Source organism: Hordeum vulgare, chromosome 3H (assembly GCF_904849725.1).
Source record: "Hordeum vulgare subsp. vulgare chromosome 3H, MorexV3_pseudomolecules_assembly, whole genome shotgun sequence".
Classification (NCBI taxonomy): Eukaryota; Viridiplantae; Streptophyta; class Magnoliopsida; order Poales; family Poaceae; genus Hordeum; species Hordeum vulgare.
The window spans coordinates 19,913,292-19,936,895 of NC_058520.1; positions in this window are offsets into that span (position 1 = coordinate 19,913,292).

Below are 23,604 nucleotides of genomic sequence, written 5' to 3' on the forward strand. Positions count from 1 at the left end.
AACTATATTTATTATTGCCTCTAGGGCATAATTCCAACAAGAAGAACTTCAAGAAAGATGGCAAAGCCGTTGCCACGTCCGGTAAGCCAGATGCCGGGAAGAAGAAAAATAATGGACCCAAGCCTGATGCTGAGTGCATATATTGCAAGGGAAAGGGTCACTGGAAGCGGAACTGCCCCAAATACTTAGCGGACAAGAAGGCCGGCAACGTTAAAGGTATACGTGATATACATGTTATTGATGTTTACCTTACCAGCGCTCGTAGTAGCTCCTGGGTATTTGATACCGGTGTTGTTGCTCATATTTGCAACTCAAAGCAGGAACTGCGGAATAAGCGGAGACTGGCCAAGGACGAGGTGATGATGCACGTCTGGAATGGCTCCAAGGTCGATGTGATCGCCGTCAGCACGCTACCTCTACATCTACCATCGGGATTAGTTTTAAACCTTAATAATTGTTATTTAGTACCAGCTTTAAGCATGAACATTGTATCAGGGTCTTGCTTAATGCGAGACGGTTACTCATTTAAGTCAGAGAATAATGGTTGTTCTATTTATATGACTTATATGTTTTATGGTCATGCTCCGCTGGTGAATGGTTTATTCTTGATGAATCTCGATCGTGATGTTACGCATATTCATAGTGTGAGTACCAAAAGATGTAAAGTTGATAATGATAGTCCCACATACTTGTGGCACTGCTGCCTTGGTCATATCGGCGTTAAGAGCATGAAGAAGCTCCATACTGATGGACTATTAGAGTCTCTTGACTTTGAATCATTTGACATATACGAACCGTGCCTCATGGGCAAGATGACTAAGACTCCATTCTCAGGAATAATGGAGAGAGCAACCGACTTATTGGAAATAATACATACTGATGTGTGTGGTCCAATGAACGTTGAAGCTCGCGGTGGCTATCGTTATGTTCTCACTCTCACCGATGATTTGAGTAGGTATGGGTATATCTACTTGATGAAGCACAAATCTGAGACATTTGAAAAGTTCTAGGAATTTCAGAGTGAGGTCGAGAATCAACGTGACAGAAAATATTTGAGTCACGAGTTTGGCACACACCTAAGGAAGTGTGGAATCGTTTCACAACTGACGCCGCCTGGCATACCGCAACGCAACGGAGTGTCTGAACATCGTAATCGCACTTCATTAGATATGGTACGATCTATGATGTCTCTTACCGACTTACCGCTATCATTTTGGGGATACACATTAGAAACTGCAGCATTCACTTTAAATAGGGCACCGTCTAAATCCGTTGAGGCGACACCGCATGAACTATGGTTTGGCAAGAAACCTAAGTTGTCGTTTCTTAAATTTTGGGGCTGCGATGCTTATGTGAAGAAACTTCAACCAAAAAAGCTCGAACCCAAAGCGGAGAAATGCGTATTCATAGGATACCCTAAGGAAACTATTGGGTATACCTTCTATCTTAGATCCGAAGGTAAAACCTTTGTTTCCAAGAACGGATCCTTTCTAGAGAAAGAGTTTCTCTCGAAAGAAGTAAGTGGGAGGAAGGTAGAACTTGATGAGGTAATTACACCCCCTCTCGAACAGGATAGTAGCGCAGCGCGGGAAGTTGTTCCTGTGGCGCCTACACCAACTGAAGAGGAAGTTAATGATAATGATCATGAAGCTTCGGATCAAGTTACTACTGAACCGCGAAGGTCCACGAGGGCACGCTCCGCACCAGAGTGGTATGGCAACCCTGTGATGGAAATCATGTTGTTAGACAACGGTGAACCTTCGAACTATGAAGAAGCGATGGCGGGCCCGGATTCCAACAAATGGCTTGAAGCTATGAAATCCGAGATAGGATCCATGTATGAGAACAAAGTATGGACTTTGGTGGACTTGCCCGATGACCGGCGAGCCATAGAAAATAAATGGATCTTCAAGAAGAAGACTGATGCAAACGGTAATGTAACCGTTTATAAATCTCGACTTGTCGCAAAGGGTTTTCGACAAATTCAAGGAGTTGACTACGAAGAGACTTTCTCTCCCGTAGCGAAGCTGAAATCAGTCCGAATCATGTTAGCAATTGCCGCCTTTTTTGATTATGAAATTTGGCAAATGGACGTCAAAACAGCGTTCCTTAACGGGAACCTTAAGGAAGAGTTGTATATGATGCAACCAGAAGGTTTTGTCGACCCTAAAGGTGCTAACAAAGTGTGCAAGCTCCAGCGCTCCATCTATGGCTTGGTGCAAGCATCTCGGAGTTGGAACATTTGCTTTAATGAGGTGATTAAAGCGTTTGGGTTCATACAGGTTTACGGAGAAGCCTATCTGTACAAGAAAGTGAGTGGGAGCTCTTTAGGTTTCCTCATACTGTATGTGGATGACATATTATTGATGGGGAATGATATAGAGATGTTGGAGAGCATAAAGGCCTATTTGAACAAGAGTTTTTCATTGAAGGACCTTGGGGAAGCTGCATACATATTAGGCATCAAGATCTATAGAGATAGATCGAGACGCCTCATAGGTCTTTCGCAAAGTACATACCTTGACAAGTTATTGAAGAAGTTCAATATGGAAAACTCAAAGAAAGGGTTCTTGCCAGTTTTGCAAGGTATGAGATTGAGTAAGACTCAGTCGCCGACCACGGCAGCAGATAGAGAGAAGATGAGTTATGTCCCCTACGCTTCAGCCGTAGGCTCTCTAATGTATGCAATGCTCTGTACCAGACCTGATATAAACCTTGCCATAAGTTTGGTAGGGAGGTACCAAAGTGATCCCGGTATGGAACACTGGACAACGGTCAAGAATATCCTTAAGTACCTGAAAAGGACTAAGGAAATGTTTCTCGTTTATGGAGGTGACGAAGAGCTCGTCGTAAAGGGTTACGCCGACGCCTGCTTCGACACAGATCCGGATGACTCTGAGTCACAGACTGGATACGTATATGTTTTGAATGGTGGGGCAGTGAGCTGGTGCAGCAGCAAGCAAGAAGTCGTGGCAGCATCTACATGTGAAGCGGAGTACATAGCTGCTTCAGAAGCGGCTCATGAAGGAATTTGGATGAAGTAGCTCATCACCGACCATGGAGTGGTTCCAAGCGCGTCGGGTCCAATGACACTCTTGTGTGATAACACTGGGGCCATTGCCATTGCCAAGGATCCCAGGTTTCACCGGAAGACCAAGCACATCAAACGCCGCTACAACTCCATCCAGGACCATGTCGAGAGTGGAGTGATAGATATTTTTAAAGTACACACGGATCTGAATATTGCAGACCCGTTGACTAAACCTCTTCCACGAGCGAAACATGATCAACACCATAATGCTATGGGTGTTCGATACATCACAATGTAACTAGATTATTGACTCTAGTGCAAGTGGGAGACTGTTGGAAATATGCCCGAGAAGCAATAATAAAATGGTTATTATCATATTTCCTTGTTCATGATAATCGTCTATTGTTCATGCTATAATTGTATTAACAGTAAACAGTAATACGTGTGTGAATAAATAGATCACAATGTGTCCCTAGCAAGCCTCTAGTTGGCTAGCTCGTTAGTCAATAGATGATCATGGTTTCCTGGTCATGGGCATTAGATGTCATTGATAACGGGATCACATCATTGGGAGAATGATGTGATGGACAAGACCCAATCCTAAGCATAGCACTAGATCGTATTGTTCGTATGCTAAAGCTTTTCTAATGTCAAGTATCTTTTCCTTCGACCGTGAGATTGTGCAACTCCCAGATACCGTAGGAGTGCTTTGGGTGTATCAACGTCACAACGTAACTGGGTGACTATAAAGGTGCACTACGGGTATCTCCGAAAGTGTGTGTTGGGTTGGTACGAATCGAGATCGGGATTTGTCACTCCGTGTGACGGAGAGGTATCTCTGGGCCCACTCGGTAGAACATCATCATGAGCTCAATGTGACTAAGGAGTTAGTCACTCGATGACGTGCTAAGGGACGAGTAAAGAGACTTACCGGTAACGAGATTGAACAAGGTATAGGTATACCGACGACCAAATCTCGGGCAAGTTCTATACCAACAAACAAAGGGAATCGTATACGGGATTGATTGAATCCTTGACATCGTGGTTCATCCGATGAGATCATCGTGGAGCTAGTGGGAGCCACCATGGGTATCCAGACCCCGCTAATGGTTATTGGTCGGAGAGGTGTCTCGGTCATGTCTGCGTGTCTCCCAAACCCGTAGGGTCTACACACTTAAGGTTCGATGACGCTAATGTTATAGGGAATTGTTATACGAGGTTATCAAAAGTTGTTCGGAGTCCCGGATGAGATCCCGGACGTAACGAGGAGCTCCAGAATGGTCCGGAGGTAAAGATTGATATATAGGATGGATGGTTTCGGACACCGGAAGTGTTTCGGGCATCACCGGTAACGTACCGGGACCACCGGAGGTGGCCCCGGGGGTCACCGAAGGGGGGAAACGACCCCGAGAGCCTAGATGGGCAAAGTGGGGGATGGAACCAGCCCCTAGGTGGGCTAGTGCGCCCCCCCCCCCCACTCAGCCCATGGCGCGGGAAGAGGGGAGAGGGGGGGAACCCTAGCGCAGATGGGCCTAAGGCCCACCAGAGGGGTGCGCCACCCCTCCTTCCCCCTTGGCCGCCGCACCTCCCCCCATCTAGGGCTGCCCCCCAGGAGAGGGAGACCCTCAAGGGGGCGCAGCCCCTCCCTTCCCCTATATATAGTGGGCACTTTTGGCCATTGGGGGACACACTTTTCCCTCTCCCTCGGCGCAGCCGTGCCGTTCTTTCTCCTCCTCTGTGTCGGTGCTTGGCGAAGCCCTGCCGGGAGACCTCGTCTCTCCACCGACACCACGCCATCGTGCTGCTGGAGTTCTTCCCCAACCTCTCCCTCCTCCTTGATGGATCAAGGTGCGGGAGACGTCACCGGGCTGCACGTGTGTTGAACACGGAGGTGTCGTAGTTCGGCACTAGATCATGCCCTTCTTTAAGGGAAATTGAAATCTAATATTCCCTTCCTTCATATCGATGATAGCACCAATAGTCCTTAGGAAAGGTCTACCAAGAATAATGGGACATGAAGGATTGCAATCTATGTCAAGTATAATGAAATCCACGGGTACATAGTTCTTATTTGAAACAATAAGAACATCATCGATCCTCCCCATGGGCTTCTTGACGGTAGAATCCGCAAGATGCAAATTAAGAGAACACTCTTCAATCTCATGAAAACCAAGAATATCACATAAATACTTTGGAATCGCGGAAACACTAGCACCCAAATCACACAAAGCATTGCACTCATAGTTTTTTATCTTGATTTTGATAGTAGGTTCCCACTCATCATGAAGTTTTCTAGGTATATAGACTTCTAATTCGAGCTTCTTTTCAAGAGATTTCATCATAGCATCTACGATATGCGCGGTAAAGGCTTTGCTTTGGCTATAAGCATGTGGAGAGTTTGCAATGGATTGCATCAAAGAAATGCATTCAAACAAGGAGCAATTATCATAATTGAATTCCTTGAAATCCAAAGTGGGAGTTTCATTACTACCCAAATTTTTGACTTCTTCTACTCCACTCTCCACACCTTTATCATCAAGATAGGTGGACTCCGAATCATTGGGGCGTTTTTCAACCAAAGTGGATTCATATCCAGCCCCTCCATAAGTAGGTTTGATACGCGAAAACAAAGATTCAAGAGGAGACACACCAAGCACTTTAAGATCTTCGTGATTTGCATCACTACAACGCACCCTTTTAAACAATTCATGTTTAGCGCGAATTTGGGCGGTTCTTTCTTTGCTCTCATTCATGGAGATACGCATAGCTTTCAAAGTTTCATCCAAGTTAATCTTGGGAGGAGCGCATCTAACTTTCAAAGCATCAATATCACAAGACATCCTATCAACGCTCTTAGCCAAATCGTCTATTTTGAGTAGTTTTTCCTCTATGGACGCATTGAATTTTTTTTGAGAGTTGATGAACTCTTTAATATTACTCTCTAGATCAGAGGGTAATTTGTTGTGATTTCCATAAGTGTTGTTGTAGGAATTGCCATAATTGTTAGAGGAGTTACTAGGAAAAGGCCTAGGAACATAGTTTCCTCTAAAAGCATTGTTGTTGCCAAAATTGTTCCTACCAACAAAATTCACGTCCAAACTAGCGTTTCTACTCTCAATCAAAGAAGATAGTGGCATGTCATTAGGATCTACGGTAGCATTTCTACTAGCAACCAAATTCATCAACTCATCCATCTTAGCACTAAGCGAGTTAATCTCTTCTATAGCGTGCACCTTTTTGCTAGCAGGCGACCGTTCAGTGTGCCACTGAGAGTAGTTGGTCATGATATTGTCTAGGAGTTTTGTAGCGTCTCCTAACGTGATTTCCATGAACGTTCCACCTGAGGCGGATTCCAAGATATTGCGAGAAGCGAAATTTAAGCCAGCGTAAAAGATTTGTATAATCATCCACAAACTCAAGCCATGAGGAGGACAATTTCTAATCATAAGCTTCAGCCTCTCCCAAGATTGTGCAACGTGTTCATGATCAAGTTGTTTGAAATTCATGATATCGTTACGTAAGGAGATGATCTTAGCCGGCGAAAAATACTTGGATATGTAAGCATCTTCGCACTTATCCCAAGAATTGATACTATTTTTAGGCAAAGAAGAAAATCAAGTTTTTGCGCGATCCCGCAACGAAAAAGGAAAAAGTTTCAACTTAATCACGTCATTATCCACATAGCTTTTCTTTTGCATATCACAAAGCTCAATGAAGGTATTGAGATGGTATGCGGCATCTTCACTAGGAAGGCCAGAGAATTGCTCTTTCATAACAAGATTCAGCAGAGCTGCGTTGATTTCATACGATTCCGCACTAGTGGCGGGAGCAATCGGAGTACTAATAAAATCATTATTATTAGTGCTCGATAAGTCGCAAAGTTTGGTGTTTTCAGACATGATGTCTTCAACAAACAAACAAGCACACAAGCAAGCAAGAAACCGGCAAAGGAAAACGGCAAGGGCAAAAGAAAACGGCGAAGGAGAAAGGCGAATGAAAACGGCAAATGTGAAGTGGGGGAGAGGAAAACGAGAGGCAACTGGCAACAAAAGTAAATGCAAGAGAAGAGTTTGTGAGACCTACTTGGATAGATCTTGATTTCTCCTCCCCGGCAACGGCGCCAAAAATACTTCTGATGTTTGCTGTGTATCCCGTGCAACGGCGCCAGAAATAGTTGTGTCGACGTCACCAGGAATCCTTCAGCTACGGCTACGCCTTAAGAGACTTCCTAGGCAAGTATGCAAAGGATTTCCCCCGTGGCCTTAGAGCCTTGCGTTGGTGTTCCCTCGAAGCGGAAAGGGTGATGTAGCACGGCGACAGTAAGTATTTCCCTTAGTTTGAGAACCAAGGTATCAATCCGGCGGAAGAGTATCTCAAGATCCTGCACAAACACAAAAGCTTGCACCCAACGCTATGAAGGGGTTGTCAATCCCTTATAGATTGTTTGCCAAGTGAGAACTGAAAGCAACAAAGTAACAAAGCAAAGTAAAAGCGGAGATGTAAACGATGGATGTGAATAGACCCGGGGGTTGTAGTGTTTACTAGTGGCTTCTCTCATGAAAGCAAGTAGACGGAGGGTGAACAAATTACTGTCGAGAAATTGATAGAACTGTGCAGAGTCGTGACGATATCTATGCAATGATTATTTCTATAGGCATCACGTCCGAAACAAGTAGACCGATACTTTCTGCATCTACTACTATTACTCCACACGTCGACCGCTATCCAGCATGCATCTAGTGTATTAAGTCCATAAGAACAGAGTAACGCCTTAAGAAAGATGACATGATGTAGAGGGATAATCTCAAACCAATGATAAAAACCCCATCTTTTTACCCTTGATGGCAACTGCTTGATGTGTGCCTTGCTGCCCCTACTGTCACTGGGAAAGGTCACCACATGGCAGAACCCAAAACCAAGCACTTCTCCCATTTCAAGAATCATAGATCTAGTTGGCCAAACAAAACCCAAGACTCGGAGAGACTTACAAGGATATCAAATCATGCATATAAGAAATCAGCAAAGACTCAAATATATATCATAGATAATCTGATCACAAGTCCACAATTCATCGGATCTCGACAAACACACCGCCAAAGAAGATTACATCGGATAGATCTCCATGAAGATCATAGAGAACTTTGTATTGAAGATCCAAGAGAGAGAAGAAGCCATCTAGCTACTAACTACGGACCCGTAGGTCTGAAGTGAACTACTCACGAGTCATTGGAGGGGCGATGATGATGATGAAGAAGCCCTCCAGCTCCAAAATCCCCTCCGGCAGGGTGCCAGGAAGGGTCTCCAGATGAGATCTCGCGGAAACGGAAGCTTGCGGCGGCGGAAAAGTATTTTTGAGGCTCCCCTGATTTTTTGTGGAATATTTGGGAATTTATAGGCCAAAGATCTAGGTCAGGGGGCGGTCAGGGAGGCCACAAGCCTGCCCACCGCCGCCTCCCCCCTCGTGGCGGAGTGGGGGCTTGTGGGCTCCCTGGAGCCCACCTGGCTTGGCCCAAAAGCCCCGTGGACTTCTTCCGTTCGGGAAAAAATCATTTCGGGGTTTTTCTTCCGTTTGGACTCCGTTCCAAAATCAGATCTGAAAAGAGTCAAAAACACGGAAAAAAACAGGAACTAACACTTGGCACTGAATTAATAAGTTAGTCCCAAAAAGATATAAAAAGGTACATAAAACATACAAAGAAGGGAAGATAACAGCGTGAAAACATCAAAAATTATAGATACGTTTGAGACGTATCAAGCACTTTTGTGAACGTTAGATAGATCGTTTGTATGCTCTTGTTTGAAATTGATTGAGTGATATGATTGTGTTTGTCTCATGAGCATATGGGTAGTGTTTTCTCTTTAGACCTCACTCTATTCTATTTTCTCATCTTTTCTAAACCCCTCAGATGGCACCTTCGAGACGTGAACCCGAATTTGCTTTCCCGCCAGAGATCACCCAATTGATCCAGCAGCAGAATGCCCTGATGCAGATCCTAGTCCAGAATCAGAATCAAGGGAACAACAACAACAACCCTCCGCCACCACCACCACCTGTTGATCACTTAGCCCGTTTCTGAAGGCTAAATCCGCCGGTGTTCTCTACTAGCACCGAGCCGATTGTTGCAGATGATTGGCTCCGCAAGATTGGAAGGGAGTTAACCACTGCAGGATGCTCAGATGCGGAAAGAGTGCGTTTTTCCGCACATCAGCTAGATGGACCCGCAGCATCATGGTGGGAGAATTTCACAGCCACTTACCCCATTGACACTGTCACATGGGAGCAGTTTCAGCAAGGTTTTCGCACCGTCCATGTTTCAACACGAGCTATGGCCATGAAGAAGCGTGAGTTTCGCAACTTACGCCAAGGAGGGCATCCAATTGGCCAGTATGTGGAGGAATTTAGCAAGCTAGCACGTTACACCCCTGATGACGTTACTACAGATGCCGCTAAACAGGAAAAGTTCCTGGAAGGACTGAATGATGAGCTGAGCATGCAGTTGATGGTAGCAACCTTCAACAACTACCAGTAGTTGGTAGACAAAGCTCTCATGATTGAAGGGAAGCAGCAGCAGATTGACAATCGCAAGAGAAAGTATGGACAAGGGAGGTTCAATTCTGGAGCTTAGCAGAAGCCCCGTTTTACCCCGAACTCGGGAGGGCACATTCACCACAACCATGGGGGAAATCATTCCCATGGAGGGGGTTCGCATAATCATAGTGGCCACAGGAATGCGAATGGTAATGGAGGAAGCAATGGACAGAACCATTCCACCCCAGCAATGCCCGCCAAGAAGGATCTAAGTCACATTACTTGTTTCAAGTGCGGGAAGAAGGGACATTACGCCACCGAGTGTCCCGAAGCAAAGAATGGCAATGGCAATGACAGCTCTGGGAAGAAGCCCAACCCCTTCAACAGGGGACAAGTGAACCACGTTAGCGTGGAGGAGGTTGAAGGACAACCTGATGCAGTAGTAGGTAAGTTTCTAGTTAAGTCATTTACTACAATTGTTCTTTTCGATACTGGTGCATCGCATTCATACACATCAAGGGTATTTGTGGATAAGTATAACCTGCCAACCCAAGCCCTTAGGTCACCCATGTTAGTAACCTCGCCAGGAGCAGAATATATGGCTAGCCTAAGGTGTGATCGGATACCTTTGAGGATGGGTAATTAAGTGTTTCCCTCACACCTAATAGTATTGGAGTCACAAGGACTGGAGGTAATATTAGGTATGGATTGGTTATCGAAGTATGGAGGGAACATTGATTGCGCCAATAAGTTGATTTTACTCACCACCCCGGAAGGAAGAAGGATTAAATATGTATCCCAGCATATACCGAAGAGGACTCGAGTAAATTCCTTATCAGGAGGAAGTACCAGTGGTGAAGGATTTCCCTGATGTATTTCCAGAGGAGTTGCCAGGCATGCCACCGGACAAAGACATTGAGTTCTTGATTGAGCTTTTGCCAGGCACAGGACCAATATCCAAGAGACCATATCGGATGCCTGCAAAGGATTTGGAAGAAATTAAGAAGCAGATTAAGGAGTTACTGGATAAATGCTATATTCGCCCAAGTTCGTCACCTTGGGGATCACCAGTACTTCTAGTGGAGAAGAAGGATGGATCGTTGGGGATGGTTGTTGATTATCGAGGGCTGAATGAAGTGACAATTAAGAACAAGTATCCACTACCGATGATCAATGATTTGTTTGATCGTTTGCAAGGAGCTAAGGTATTTTCCAAGATCGATTTGCGATCAGGATACCACCAGCTGAAGATTCGAGAGCAGGATATACCTAAAACAGCTTTTACCACGAGTTATGGGCTATATGAGTATACTGTTATGTCATTTGGTCTGACCAATGCACGTGCCTATTTCATGAACATGATGAACAAGGTATTTATGGAGTTCTTGGACAAGTTCGTCGTGGTGTTCATTGATGATATTCTGGTCTTCTTGAAGAATGAAGAGGAGCATGAAGAGCATTTGCGTTTGGTACTTGAGAAACTCAGAGAACATCAGTTATATGCCAAGTTAAGCAAGTGTGAGTTTTGGTTGAAGGAAGTTGGTTTCCTCGGACACGTTATATCCGAAGAAGGAATAGCAGTAGACCCCGCCAAAGTTGACACTGTGACAACCTGGGAATCCCCCACAACAGCTGGAGAGATCCGGAGTTTTCTTGGACTCGCAGGATACTACCGGAGGTTCATTGAGAATTTCTCAAAGATTGCAAAGCCCATGACGAAGTTGCTGAAGAAGACACCAAGTTCAATTGGACTGAGGAATGTGAAGCCAGTTTCCAGGAGTTGAAGAAACGCTTGGTTACAACCCCAGTGTTGATTCTTCCAGATCAACGCAAGGATTATCAAGTGTATTGCGACGCTTATCGTCGAGGACTCGGAGCAATGCTGATGCAGGAGGGAAGAGTTGTTTCGTATGCTTCACGACAACTTAAACCCCATGAGTTGAACTATGCTACTCAGGATCTGGAGTTAGCAGCCGTAGTGCATGCACTGAAGACGTGGAGACACTTTCTCATTGGAAACCATTGTGAAGTATACATGGATCACAAGAGTTTGAAGTATATCTTCACTCAGAAGGAGTTGAATCTCAGACAAAGGAGATGGTTGGAACTCATCAAGGATTATGATATGAGATTGCATTATCATCCCGGAAAGGCAAATGTAGTAGCCGATGCGTTAAGCCGCAAGAGTCATGTCAATACACTCATAACCAAAGGATTGCCCGAGGAGTTGGTCGAAGATCTTCGCGAGCTATGCTTGGAGATAGTTCCGAAGGGTTATGTAGCAGCATTGGAAATTCAGTCTACCCTGATGAGTAAGATCAGAGAAGCTCAGAAGTCTGACACAGAGGTTTTCGAGATAAAGGAAAGAATGAGCAAGGGAAAGGCCAAAGGTTTTCGTGAGGATGAGTACGATACCTTATGGTTTGAGGATCGCGTATATGTGCCCAATGACCCTGAGATCAGGAAGTTGATTCTGCAGGAGGCACATGACTCGCCGTATTCGATTCACCCAGGAAATACCAAGATGTATCTGGATTTGAAAGACTGTTTCTGGTGGACTGGAATGAAGAAGGATATTGCGGAGTGTGTGGCAGTTTGTGATGTTTGACAGAGAGTGAAGGCAGAGCATCAGAAGCCAGCAGGATTGCTACAGCCATTGCCGATACCTGAATGGAAGTGGGACAAGCTAGGCATGGATTTCATCACGGGATTACCCCGAACGCGTTAAGGCTATGACTCGATTTGGGTTGTAGTCGACCGTTTGACGAAGGTAGCTCATTTCATCCCAGTAAAGACTACTTACAACAGTGCTAAGTTGGCGAAGATATACATGACCAGGATCGTATGTCTGCATGGAGTTCCGAGAGCCATTGTATCAGATAGAGGAACCAGGTTTACCTCAAAGTTCTGGAATCAGTTGCACGAAACCTTGGGAACCAGGCTAGAGTTCAGTACAGCCTTTCATCCACAGACAGATGGACAGACCGAGAGAGTCAACCAGATTCTGGAGGACATGCTGAGAGCTTGTGCACTAGATTATGGATCTAGTTGGGACGACAATTTGCCGTATGCAGAGTTCTCCTACAACAACAGCTATCAAGCCAGTTTAAAGATGGCCCCTTTCGAAACTTTGTACGGGAGAAGGTGCAGGACACCGTTGTTATGGGATGAATTTGGAGACCGTCGGCTGTTCGGACCAGATTTGATTAAGGAATCTGAAGAAAAGGTTAAGTTGATTCGTGATAGACTGAAGGTAGCCCAGTCCAAACAGAAGAGCTATGCAAATTCAAAACGCAAGGAGACAGTTCATGAAGTCGGAGATAGAGTTTATCTTCGCGTGTCCCCACTTCGAGGAGTTAAGAGTTTTGGAGCTATAGGAAAATTAGCACCACGTTTTGTGGGACCATACAAAGTTCTGGAACGTATGGGAGAAGTTGCTTACAAGTTGGAATTGCCAAAAGGTTTGTCGGGAGTCCACGGTGTCTTCCATGTTTCCCAGTTGAAAAAGTGCCACGCAGAAATGGCCGATATTCCTCTAAGAGACACAGTACCACTGGAAGCAATTCAGTTGGATAGTGATTTGACCTACGAGGAGAAACCAGAGAAGATTCTCGAGTATGCCAGCCGAGTCACACGCAGCAAGGTTATCAAGTTCTGCAAAGTTCAATGGAGCCACCATACCGAGGAAGAAGCCACCTAGGAACGAGAGGAGGATCTACGGAAATATCACCCGCACCTATTTTCTAGCCAACCCGAATCTCGAGGGCGGGATTCATCTTAAGGGGGTAGGTTTGTAACATCCCAAATATCCAATTTGAAATGTTATTGCATTAGAACATCTTGCATATTATATTTTATTTGCATAATTGTTGATCCAAAAAAATTCTAAGCAACTCAAGGACCCTTGGAGAGAGTTGGGAATTTATTTATTTTCATATTGGGATTTTCTCAAATAATGAAAAGAGGATCAATGGTTTTTAATTATTTTTCTCTTTAAATATTTCATATATAAATATATGACAGAGGGATAAAATGACTTTCCCAAATTTTAGAAATATTTGAGAGGAAATATTAAAGCCAAATAATAAAAAAAATGGACTTTATTTGCTATTTTATTGCATTTACGAAAATACGTGTTTTTTAAAATATTGTTTCGGCCTTTTAAAAATGTCCACGTTGTAGAACTCATTTTTAGGAGTCCGGCAAAATTTGTTTCATCAAAATCGGAGTTCGTATGGACTTCCTTTTTAATTTTCTATCTCGTCCGATTAAAAAAACGAACCGACCCCGGAGGCCTATATAAGCCGCCCCCCTGCGCACAAACCCTAGGCGCCGCCCGTCGCCGCCACTCGCCGGAGCACGCCGCCGAGGAAGAAGAAAAAAAAGATAAAAAAATATTTTTTTCAGATCTTTTTTTGGTTTATTTAATTAACGGACGCTCGTCCGTACGTTCGTTAATTAATTTCAGACGACGAACGTTTGTTCGTCCATCTGTTCGTCAGATTTATTTTCTGAGATTTTTCCGCGGTTAATTTCGATCGCGATTCCTGATCCGAATATCGTCTTAGTATAACTTTTCGCTCGTTTATCGGAATCAGGTGATTCAAACGCCCACGAAAATCTCTTTCCGATTAATCCACTTGCACAAGATTTTTATAAATAAAATTTTGACTTTAGTCCAGATTAGTAAACGAATCTCGTTTCTTTCGCAGTTTGAGTTTCGTTGATCCGTTTGATTTGATTCTTTTTGCAAACCGGAGTTCTTTACTTGAACTTTCTGGTTAGATCTTATTCGATTTTACCCGTGCATCTGTATTGTGGCTTATGTGTGCTATTGTTTGTTGTGATAGAATACCCGGATTGTGAAGCGTGCTACTACGAGTCCCTAGGTTTTGCGGATCATCAGCAAGGTAAGTAACACTTTGATCATATCCCTTATTACTCAGTTTTATTGCATTAGATCCACCCTCACACATTGCATGGTTAGGATCTAATTAACATGTGGGTATTGGGAAGTAGATACTGAGGTAGAACCTATTACTTGTTTACTATCAAACTTTTGGGAGTTACTTCTACGTTATGCTATTATTGCTATGCTATGCTCGTAGACGATTATTTGGGTGAGTGATTTCCATGACAGATGTGAGTATTGTTAATTAAAGGTTAACTTAAGGTGGCTACTTAAATACACATCTGGATGGATTGCTTGAGGCACCCTGGAATCCCCAGTGGCTGTCAGGATATCCCGGGGGAACCGTGTGATCATCCTAAGGTCCGCCACCCAGTTTCAAAGGGATCATAAGCCTATTCATACCTGAAACTTACGTGTGCAGCCGCAAGCTATTATGGGCTCTAGCATAGTTGAGTAAGTTGTGTGAAGCTCTAGAAGTAGTAGACTAGGAGATGTAGAGGGTATAGGTGGTACGGTCTACCCAGAAGTAGAGAGTTAATGCTTCAGAAAGACTGTGTCTCGAATCTCCAACCATGGATGTATTTCGAGTCTTGTGGGAAAAGTGCACAACCTCTGCAGAGTGTACAAACTAATCATGATTAGCCGTGTACCCGGTTATGGACATCTTGAGTATCTGGTTCTTGGATTTTCATGTGTATCTCAACACTCTAAATTAATTTGCAGGTTAATGATTATTATTTTGGGTTTGAGTTGGAGGAACCTTCTCATTGTTTAATAACTAACAACGTAGTTAAATAAACTTTGTTCTACTAATATAGGAAGAAATTTGGCTTTATGCAAAATTGTTAACCATAGAGCTTTCCACCAGCCAAATATGCATGTAGATATAGGATTTATTTCTGTTCACTCTCTATGTGTTACCTTGCCAGGATATTCCATGTGCTGACCCGTTTCGGGCTGCAACGTCCATGTTGCAGACTTTTCAGATATCGAGTAAGCGCCATAGGTCGTTGTTTTGCACTCAGCTATGCCGTTTGAGTTGATGGGCCTACTTTATCTTCCAAGCCTTCCGTTGTTATCATATTTAGATGGCCTTAGGCCATATTATTGTAATAAGTTCTCTTTGAGACATTCGTTGTAATATGTGTGTGATTGCTACTCTGTTATAATACCCATCGAAGTATTGTGCGTGTCAGCATACCGATCCAGGTATGACACAGATGCATAGAGACTGGACTGATTGAGGTCTGGTTGCTACAGGGTTAGTCAACATGGATCATGTATCACTTAGATGACTAGAGGGATGTCGATTCAAGTGGGAGTTCATACTTAATTTGATTAAATGAACTTAATTGTCATGAACTTAGTCTAAAAGTAGTCTTTATAAATATTGTAGATGGCCAACATCAACCTCAATTTCAACGCATTCCTAGAGAAAAACAAGCTGAAAGATGATGGTAGCAACTATGCGGACTGGGTCCGCAACTTGAAGCTCATCCTTGAAGCAGCTAAAAAGGCTTATGTCCTTGATGCGCCGCTAGGTGACCCTCGTGCTCATGCAGCAGCCCAGGACATTCTGAACGTCTCGCAAACGTGGAGTGATGAGTACTCTCTGGTTAGGTGTGGCATGTTATACAGTTTGGAAACGGGGCTCCAAAGGCGTTTTGAGCAACACGGTGCATATGAGATGTTCCAAGAGCTTAACCTAGTTTTTCAAGCTCATGCCCGTGTCGAGAGATATGAAGTCTCCGACATGTTCTTTAGCTGTAAGATGGAGGAGAACAGTTCTGTCAGTGAGCACATACTTAAAATGTCTGGGTTACACGGACGTCTGACTTCACTCGGAGTCGAACTTCCGGATGACGCTATAATTGACAGAATCCTCCAGTCTCTCCCACCAAGCTACAAAGGTTTTGTGCTGAACTACAACATGCAAGGGATGGAAAATACCATTCCCAAGTTGTACTCGATGCTCAAGTCTGCAGAAGTAGAAATCAAGAAAGAGCATCAAGTGTTGATGGTCAATAAGACCACCAGTTTCAAGAAAGGCAAGGGTAAGAAGAACTTCAAGAAAGACAGCAAAGCCGTTGCCGCGCCCGGTAAGCCAGATACCGGAAAGAAGAAAAAGAATGGACCCAAGCCTGAGACTGAGTGCTTCTATTGCAAGGTAAAAGGTCACTAGAAGCGGAACTGCCCCAAGTACTTAGCGGACAAGAAGGCCGGCAACATTAAAGGTATATATGATATACATGTTATTGACGTGTACCTTACCAGCGCTCGTAGTAGCTCCTGGGTATTTGATACCGGTGTTGTTGCTCACATTTGCAACTCAAAGCAGGAACTACAGAATAAAGTGGAGATTGTCCAAGGACGAGGTGACAATGCGCGTCGGGAATGGCTCCAAGGTCGATGTGATCGTCGTCGGTACGCTACCTCTACATCTACCGTCGGGATTAGTTCTAAACCTTAATAATTGTTATTTAGTACCAGCTTTGAGCATGAATATTGTATCAGGGTCTTGCTTAATGCGAGACGGGTACTCATTTAAGTCAGAGAATAATGGTAGTTCTATTTATACGAGTGATATGTTTTATGGTCATGCTCCGCTGGTGAATGGTTTATTCTTGATGAATCTCGATCGTGATGCTACACATATTCATAGTGTGAGTACCAAAAGATGTAAAGTTGATAATGATAGTCCCACATACTTGTGGCACTGCCGCCTTGGTCATATCGGTGTTAAGCGCATGAAGAAGCTCCATACTGATGGACTATTAGAGTCTCCTGACTTTGAATCATTTGACACATGACAACCGTGCCTCATGGGTAAGATGACTAAGACTCCATTCTCAGGAATAATGGAGAGAGCGGCCGACTTATTGGAAGTAATACATACTGATGTGTGTGGTCCAATGAACGTTGAAGCTTGCGGTGGCTACCGTTGTGTTCTCACTCTCACCGATGATTTGAGTAGGTATGGGTATATCTACTTGATGAAGCACAAATCTGAGACGTTTGAAAAGTTCAAGGAATTTCAGAGTGACGTTGAGAATCAACGTGACAGAAAAATTAAGTGTCTACGATCTGATCGTGGAGGAGAATATTTAAGTCACGAGTTTGGCACACACCTAAGGAAGTGTGGAATCGTTTCACAACTGACGTCGCCTGACACACCGCAACGCAACGGAGTGTCTGAACGTCGTAATCGTACTTTATTAGATATGGTACGATCTATGATGTCTCTTACCGAATTACCGCTATCATTTTGGGGATACGCATTAGAAACTGCAGCATTCACTTTAAATAGGGCACCGTCTAAATCCGTTGAGACGACACCGTATGAACTATGGTTTGGCAAGAAACCTAAGCTGTCGTTTCTTAAAGTTTGGGGCTGCGATGCTTATGTGAAGAAACTTCAACCAGAGAAGCTCGAACCCAAAGTGGAAAAATGAGTATTCATAGGATACCCTAAGGAAACTATTGGATATACCTTCTATCTTAGATCTGAAGGTAAAACTTTTGTTGCCAAGAACGGATCCTTTCTAGAGAAAGAGTTTCTCTCGAAAGAAGTAAGTGGGAGGAAAGTAGAACTTGATGAGGTAATTACACCCCCTCTCGAACCGGAGAGTAGCGCAGCGCGGGAAATTGTTTCTGTGGCGCCAACGCCAACTGAAGAGGAAGTTAATGATGATGATCATGAAGCTTCGAATCAAGTTGCTACTGAACCGCGAAGGTCCACAAGGGTACGCTCCGCCCCAGAGTGGTATGGCAACCCTGTGATGGAAATCATGTTGTTAGACAACGATGAACCTTCAAACTATGAAGAAGCAATGGCAGGCCCAGATTCCAACAAATGGCTTGAGGCTATGAAATCCGAGATAGGATCCATGTATGAGAACAAAGTATGGACTTTGGTGGACTTACCCGATGATCGGGGAGCCATAGAAAATAAATGGATCTTCAAGAAGAAGACTGATGCAAACAGTAATGTGACCGTTTATAAGGCTCGACTTGTCGCAAAGGGTTTTCGACAAATTCAAGGAGTTAGGTTCATTCGCTTTAATGAGGTGATTAAAGCGTTTGGGTTCATAGAGGTTTATGGAGAAGCCTGTCTGTACAAGAAAGTGAGTGGGAGCTGTGTAGCTTTCCTCATACTGTATGTGGATGACATATTATTGATGGGGAATAATATAGAGATGTTGGAGAGCATAAAGGCCTATTTGAACTAGAGTTTTCAATGAAGGACCTTGGAGAAGCTGCATACATATTAGGCATCAAGATCTATAGAGATAGATCGAGACGCCTCATAGGTCTTTCGCAAAGTACATACCTTACAAGATATTGAAGAAGTTCAATATGGAAAACTCAAAGAAGGGGTTCTTGCCAGTTTTGCAAGGTATGATATTTAGTAAGACTCGGTCACCGACCACGGCAGCAGATAGAGAGAAGATGAGTACTGTCCCCTACGCTTCAGCCGTAGGCTCTCTAATGTATGACATGCTGTGTACCAGACCTGATATAAACCTTGCCATAAGTTTGGTAGGGAGGTACCAAAGTGATCCCGGTATGGAACACTGGACAACGGTCAAGAATATCCTTAAGTACCTGAAGAGGACTAAGGAGATGTTTCTCGTTTATGGAGGTGACGAAGAGCTCGTCGTAAAGGGTTACGTCGATGCTAGCTTCGACACAGATCCGGATGACTCTAAGTCACAGACCGGATACGTGTATGTTTTGAATGGTGGGGAAGTGAGCTGGTGCAGCAGCAAGCAAGAAGTCATGGCAGCATCTACATGTGAAGCGGAGTACATAGCTGCTTCAGAAGCGGCTTATGAAGGAATTTGGATGAAGGAGCTCATCACCGACCTTGGAGTGGTTCCAAGCGCGTCGGGTCCAATGACACTCTTCTGTGATAACCATGGGGCCATTGCCATAGCCAAGGATCCCAGGTTTCACCGGAAGACCAAGCACGTCAAACGCCGCTACAACTCCATCCAGGACCATGTCCAGGGTGGAGTAATAGATATTTTTAAAGTACACGCGGATCTGAATGTTGCAGACCCGTTGACTAAACCTCTTCCTCGAGCAAAACATGATCAGCACCATAATGCTATGGGTGTTCGATACATCACAATGTAACTAGATTATTGACTCTAGTGCAAGTGGGAGACTGTTGGAAATATGCCCTAGAGGCAATAATAATATGGTCATTATCATATTTCCTTGTTCATGATAATCGTCTATTGTTCATGCTATAATTGTATTAACATGAAACAGTAATACATGTGTGAATAAATAGATCACAATGTGTCCCTAGCAAGCCTCTAGTTGGCTAGCTCGTTGATCAATAGATGATCATGGTTTCCTGATCATGGGCATTAGATGTCATTGATAACAGGATCACATCATTGGGAGAATGATATGATGGACAAGACCCAATCCTAAGCATAGCACTAGATCGTATTGTTCTTATGCTAAAGCTTTTCTAATGTCAAGTGTCTTTTCCTTAGACCGTGAGGTTGTGCAACTCCCGGACACCGTAGGAGTGCTTTGGGTGTATCAAACGTCACAACGTAACTGGATGACTATAAAGGTGCACTACGGGTACCTCCGAAAGTGTCTGTTGGGTTGGTACGAATCGAGATCGGGATTTGTCACTCCGTGTGACGGAGAGGTATCTCTGGGCCCACTCGGCAGAACATCATCATGAGCTCAATGTGACTAAGGATTTAGTAACAGGATGACGTGCTACGGAACGAGTAAAGATACTTATCGGTAACGAGATTGAACAAGGTATAGGCATAACGACGATCGAATCTCGGGCAAGTTCTATACCGACAGACAAAGAGAATTGTATACGGGATTGATTGAATCCTTGACATCGTGGTTCATCCGATGAGATCATCGTGGAACATGTGGGAGCCACCATGGGTATCCAGATCCCGCCGATGGTTATTGGCCAGAGAGTGTCTCGGTCATGTCTGCATGCCTCCCGACCCCGTAGGGTCTACACACTTAAGGTTCGATGGCGCTAGGGTTATAGGGAATTGTTATACGAGGTTACCGAAGGATGTTCGGAGTCCCGGATGAGATCCCGGACGTCACGAGGAGCTCCGGAATGGTCCGGAGGTAAAGATTGATATATAGGATGGATGGGTTTGGACGCCGGAAATGTTCCGGGCACCACCGGCAAAGTGTCGGGACCACCAGAAGGGTTCCGGAGGCCCACCGGGAGGGGCCACAAGCCCCCCGGAGGGCTACATGGGCCAAGTGCGGGAGGGAACCAGCCCCTAGGTGGGCTGGTGTGCCCCTCACTCCCAGCCCATGCGCACCAGAGTGGGAGGGAGGGGAAACCCTAGGCGATGGTGGGCCTAAGGCCCATCTAGGGGTGCGCCACCCCCTCTCCCTGCCCTGGTTGTCGCACCTCTCATCTAGGAGGGTTTCCGCACCACCTAGGGTGGGAACCCTAGGGGTGGCACCCCCCTCCCCTCCTCCTATATATAGAGAGGGTTTTGGGGATGTTTTGCACACAGTTTTCCATCTCCCTCGGCGCAGCCCTGCTTCCCTCATTCCTCCTCTCCCACGGTGCTTGGCGAAGCCCTGCCGGGAGACCTCGCCTCTCCATCGACACCACGTCGTCGTGCTTCCGGAGATCTTCCCCAACCTCTCCCTCCTCCTTGCTGGATCAAGGTGCGGCAGACGTTACCGGGCTGCACGTGTGTTGAACGCGGAGGTGCCGTGGTTCGGCACTAGATCGGAATCACACCTCGATCTGAATCGCCGCGAGTACGACTCCATCAACCGCGTTCTAACAACGCTTCCGCTTAGCGATCTTCAAAGGTATGAAGATGCACTCACCCCTCTCTCGTTGCCGGTCTCTCCATAGGAAGATCTGAATATGGCGTAGGAAAATTTTGAATTTATGCTACGTTACCCAACAAGGATCCCCTTGAGCTTCAGCTTGAGCTTCTCTTCTCCTTTCATCATCTCAGCAATCTGAAGCTCCAGCTGGCCCCTCTCTGCAATATGCTTCTCCTATCCCTTCATGAGCTCAGCAATCTGATGCTCCAGTTGGCCCTTCTCTTTATTAAGCACTTCCTTTCCCATTAGCAGATCAACAATCTGAAACTTCAACTTTAGCTTCTCTTGGGTAAGCTTCTCCTCGGACTTTGTGAGCTCTGCATTCTTCAACTCCAATTTCATCATAGCTTCACTGTGCACTTGCTTCTCTTTCATATGCTTCAACTTCGAGTTATGGATGATAGTGGCTTGAGCTCTTGTCAAGTTAACCAGGAGTTGATACTTGTCATTAAGATGTTGGTGATCCGCATCTTTCTTTGCCATTTGTCCTTTCATATCAGCCACCACTTCACTTCTGCATTGCTGCTGATAGGTTAGGTTAGACTGCAGATAACTAAAATCAATCACCCTTGCCTCGTGGAAATCCATCGTTTCATGCACATCTTTAACTAACTTGTCATAGTTGGCATCCAAAGTGCTCTTCTCTGCTGTTAGATAATGAATAGTTAAAGCACTTTCAAGATTACCAGTCACCCTAGCATTCTTTGCATCTTCAAACATTTCCCAAAGCTTCAACAATGCATTTTGCATTGTTATGGGCCACTCGTGATCAACCCATTCAAAAAAAAAACCACAACTATCACCTTCCTGCAAAAAGAGCAAAAGAGCTACTGAGTTCATACAATAGTAAACTGAACCTAGCCACAAAATAACAACATGTGCATCCCAAAATTAAAAGGCATGTGTCTTGTTAAATAGCAACATGCTATGGAGTTTATTTAACAACAACATGACATGGAGTTTATTAGGATAACAATTGGAGCTCCAAAATTATGTTGTTATTTGTTCAACAGCAATATGATATGCACTTTATTTAATAATAAATATAGCTCTACAATTGCTACAAGGGCATACAAACACTCCACTGAGCATATACACTAACATATAGCCTTTGCCATCAAGGACACAATCATTTCTTCAAAGTAAACAAACTATATAATTGCCAGTGTCAAGGACACAATCATGTACATAATTACTACTTATCAACTAGGAGTTAAACTTACAGGCTCTAAACATGCTAAGAACCTTCTTCCTGTGTCTGTTCCTTCAAATGCAACATGTATCTTCGATGCCTTGTCGTGCTTCTCACAGAAAACCATTAGATATAGCTCAAGTCGCTTGTAATCTGGGTCCTCAAGTGCAACTGGGATCTGCACAAGCTAAATACAAACTCACTTAAGGTGCAGAGGACGAGGAACAAAGCAATCAAATGAAATCCCTAAATCAAAAACCACCTGAACAGAAAAACTATCAAATGTCTAACCCTAGCTCGAATGATCTTACCTGGTAAAGCCCGTTGGTGGAGGACATGAAGGAGTGCATGTATGGGAGACTCGACTCGTCATCGCTGCTCTCATCCTCGAAAACCATGGCGGCAACGGCGGTTGTGAGGGAACAAAGGAGCGAGGAGGAAGAATGTTGGGGTGGGGAGGAGAGGAGACGCCGACCGGGCTAAGACGGACCGAGTCGGGCTCAGCCTAGATAGCGCGCGGGCACGCGTCGATTGGCCACCGTGGCACGTGACAGCTAGGCCCGACCGGTCAGTTTCGGCATCAATACGTATAAACAGTTGTTTTAGTTCGATCTGCAACGGCTCGCCTCAAAGTTCGTACTGACATGATTTTTTTTACCAAACTTGGTACTAATCTGCACGTACTGCCGCAATTGTGATACTTACATGCAATTTACTCAGTTCATGAGGATGTCGCGGGCATTGTACTAGGGCCGGTACAACGCCTACTGCTCATCTAGAAAGCCCGGATTCTCTGTGACCATAGTCATGACGGCATCCTCATTCTTGTGTTCCACGATGATTTGTCCCTTCACAAGCCGGTGTTTCTTGACAAGACGGAGGTTGTGCCGATGCTCCCCCTTCATCATCCAAAATATGGAGACCGGCGGCTTAGGATGCATCGACGGTTCCTCCTCCAATATGATGGCCTTGTAGAGCGCCTGTGTTTGCTCCATGGTGACCGAGGCAACGGCACGAGCACGGGCCGTGCTTGGCCTCATCGTCGGACGCGGTGGCGGAGGTAAAGGGTGGACAGGATG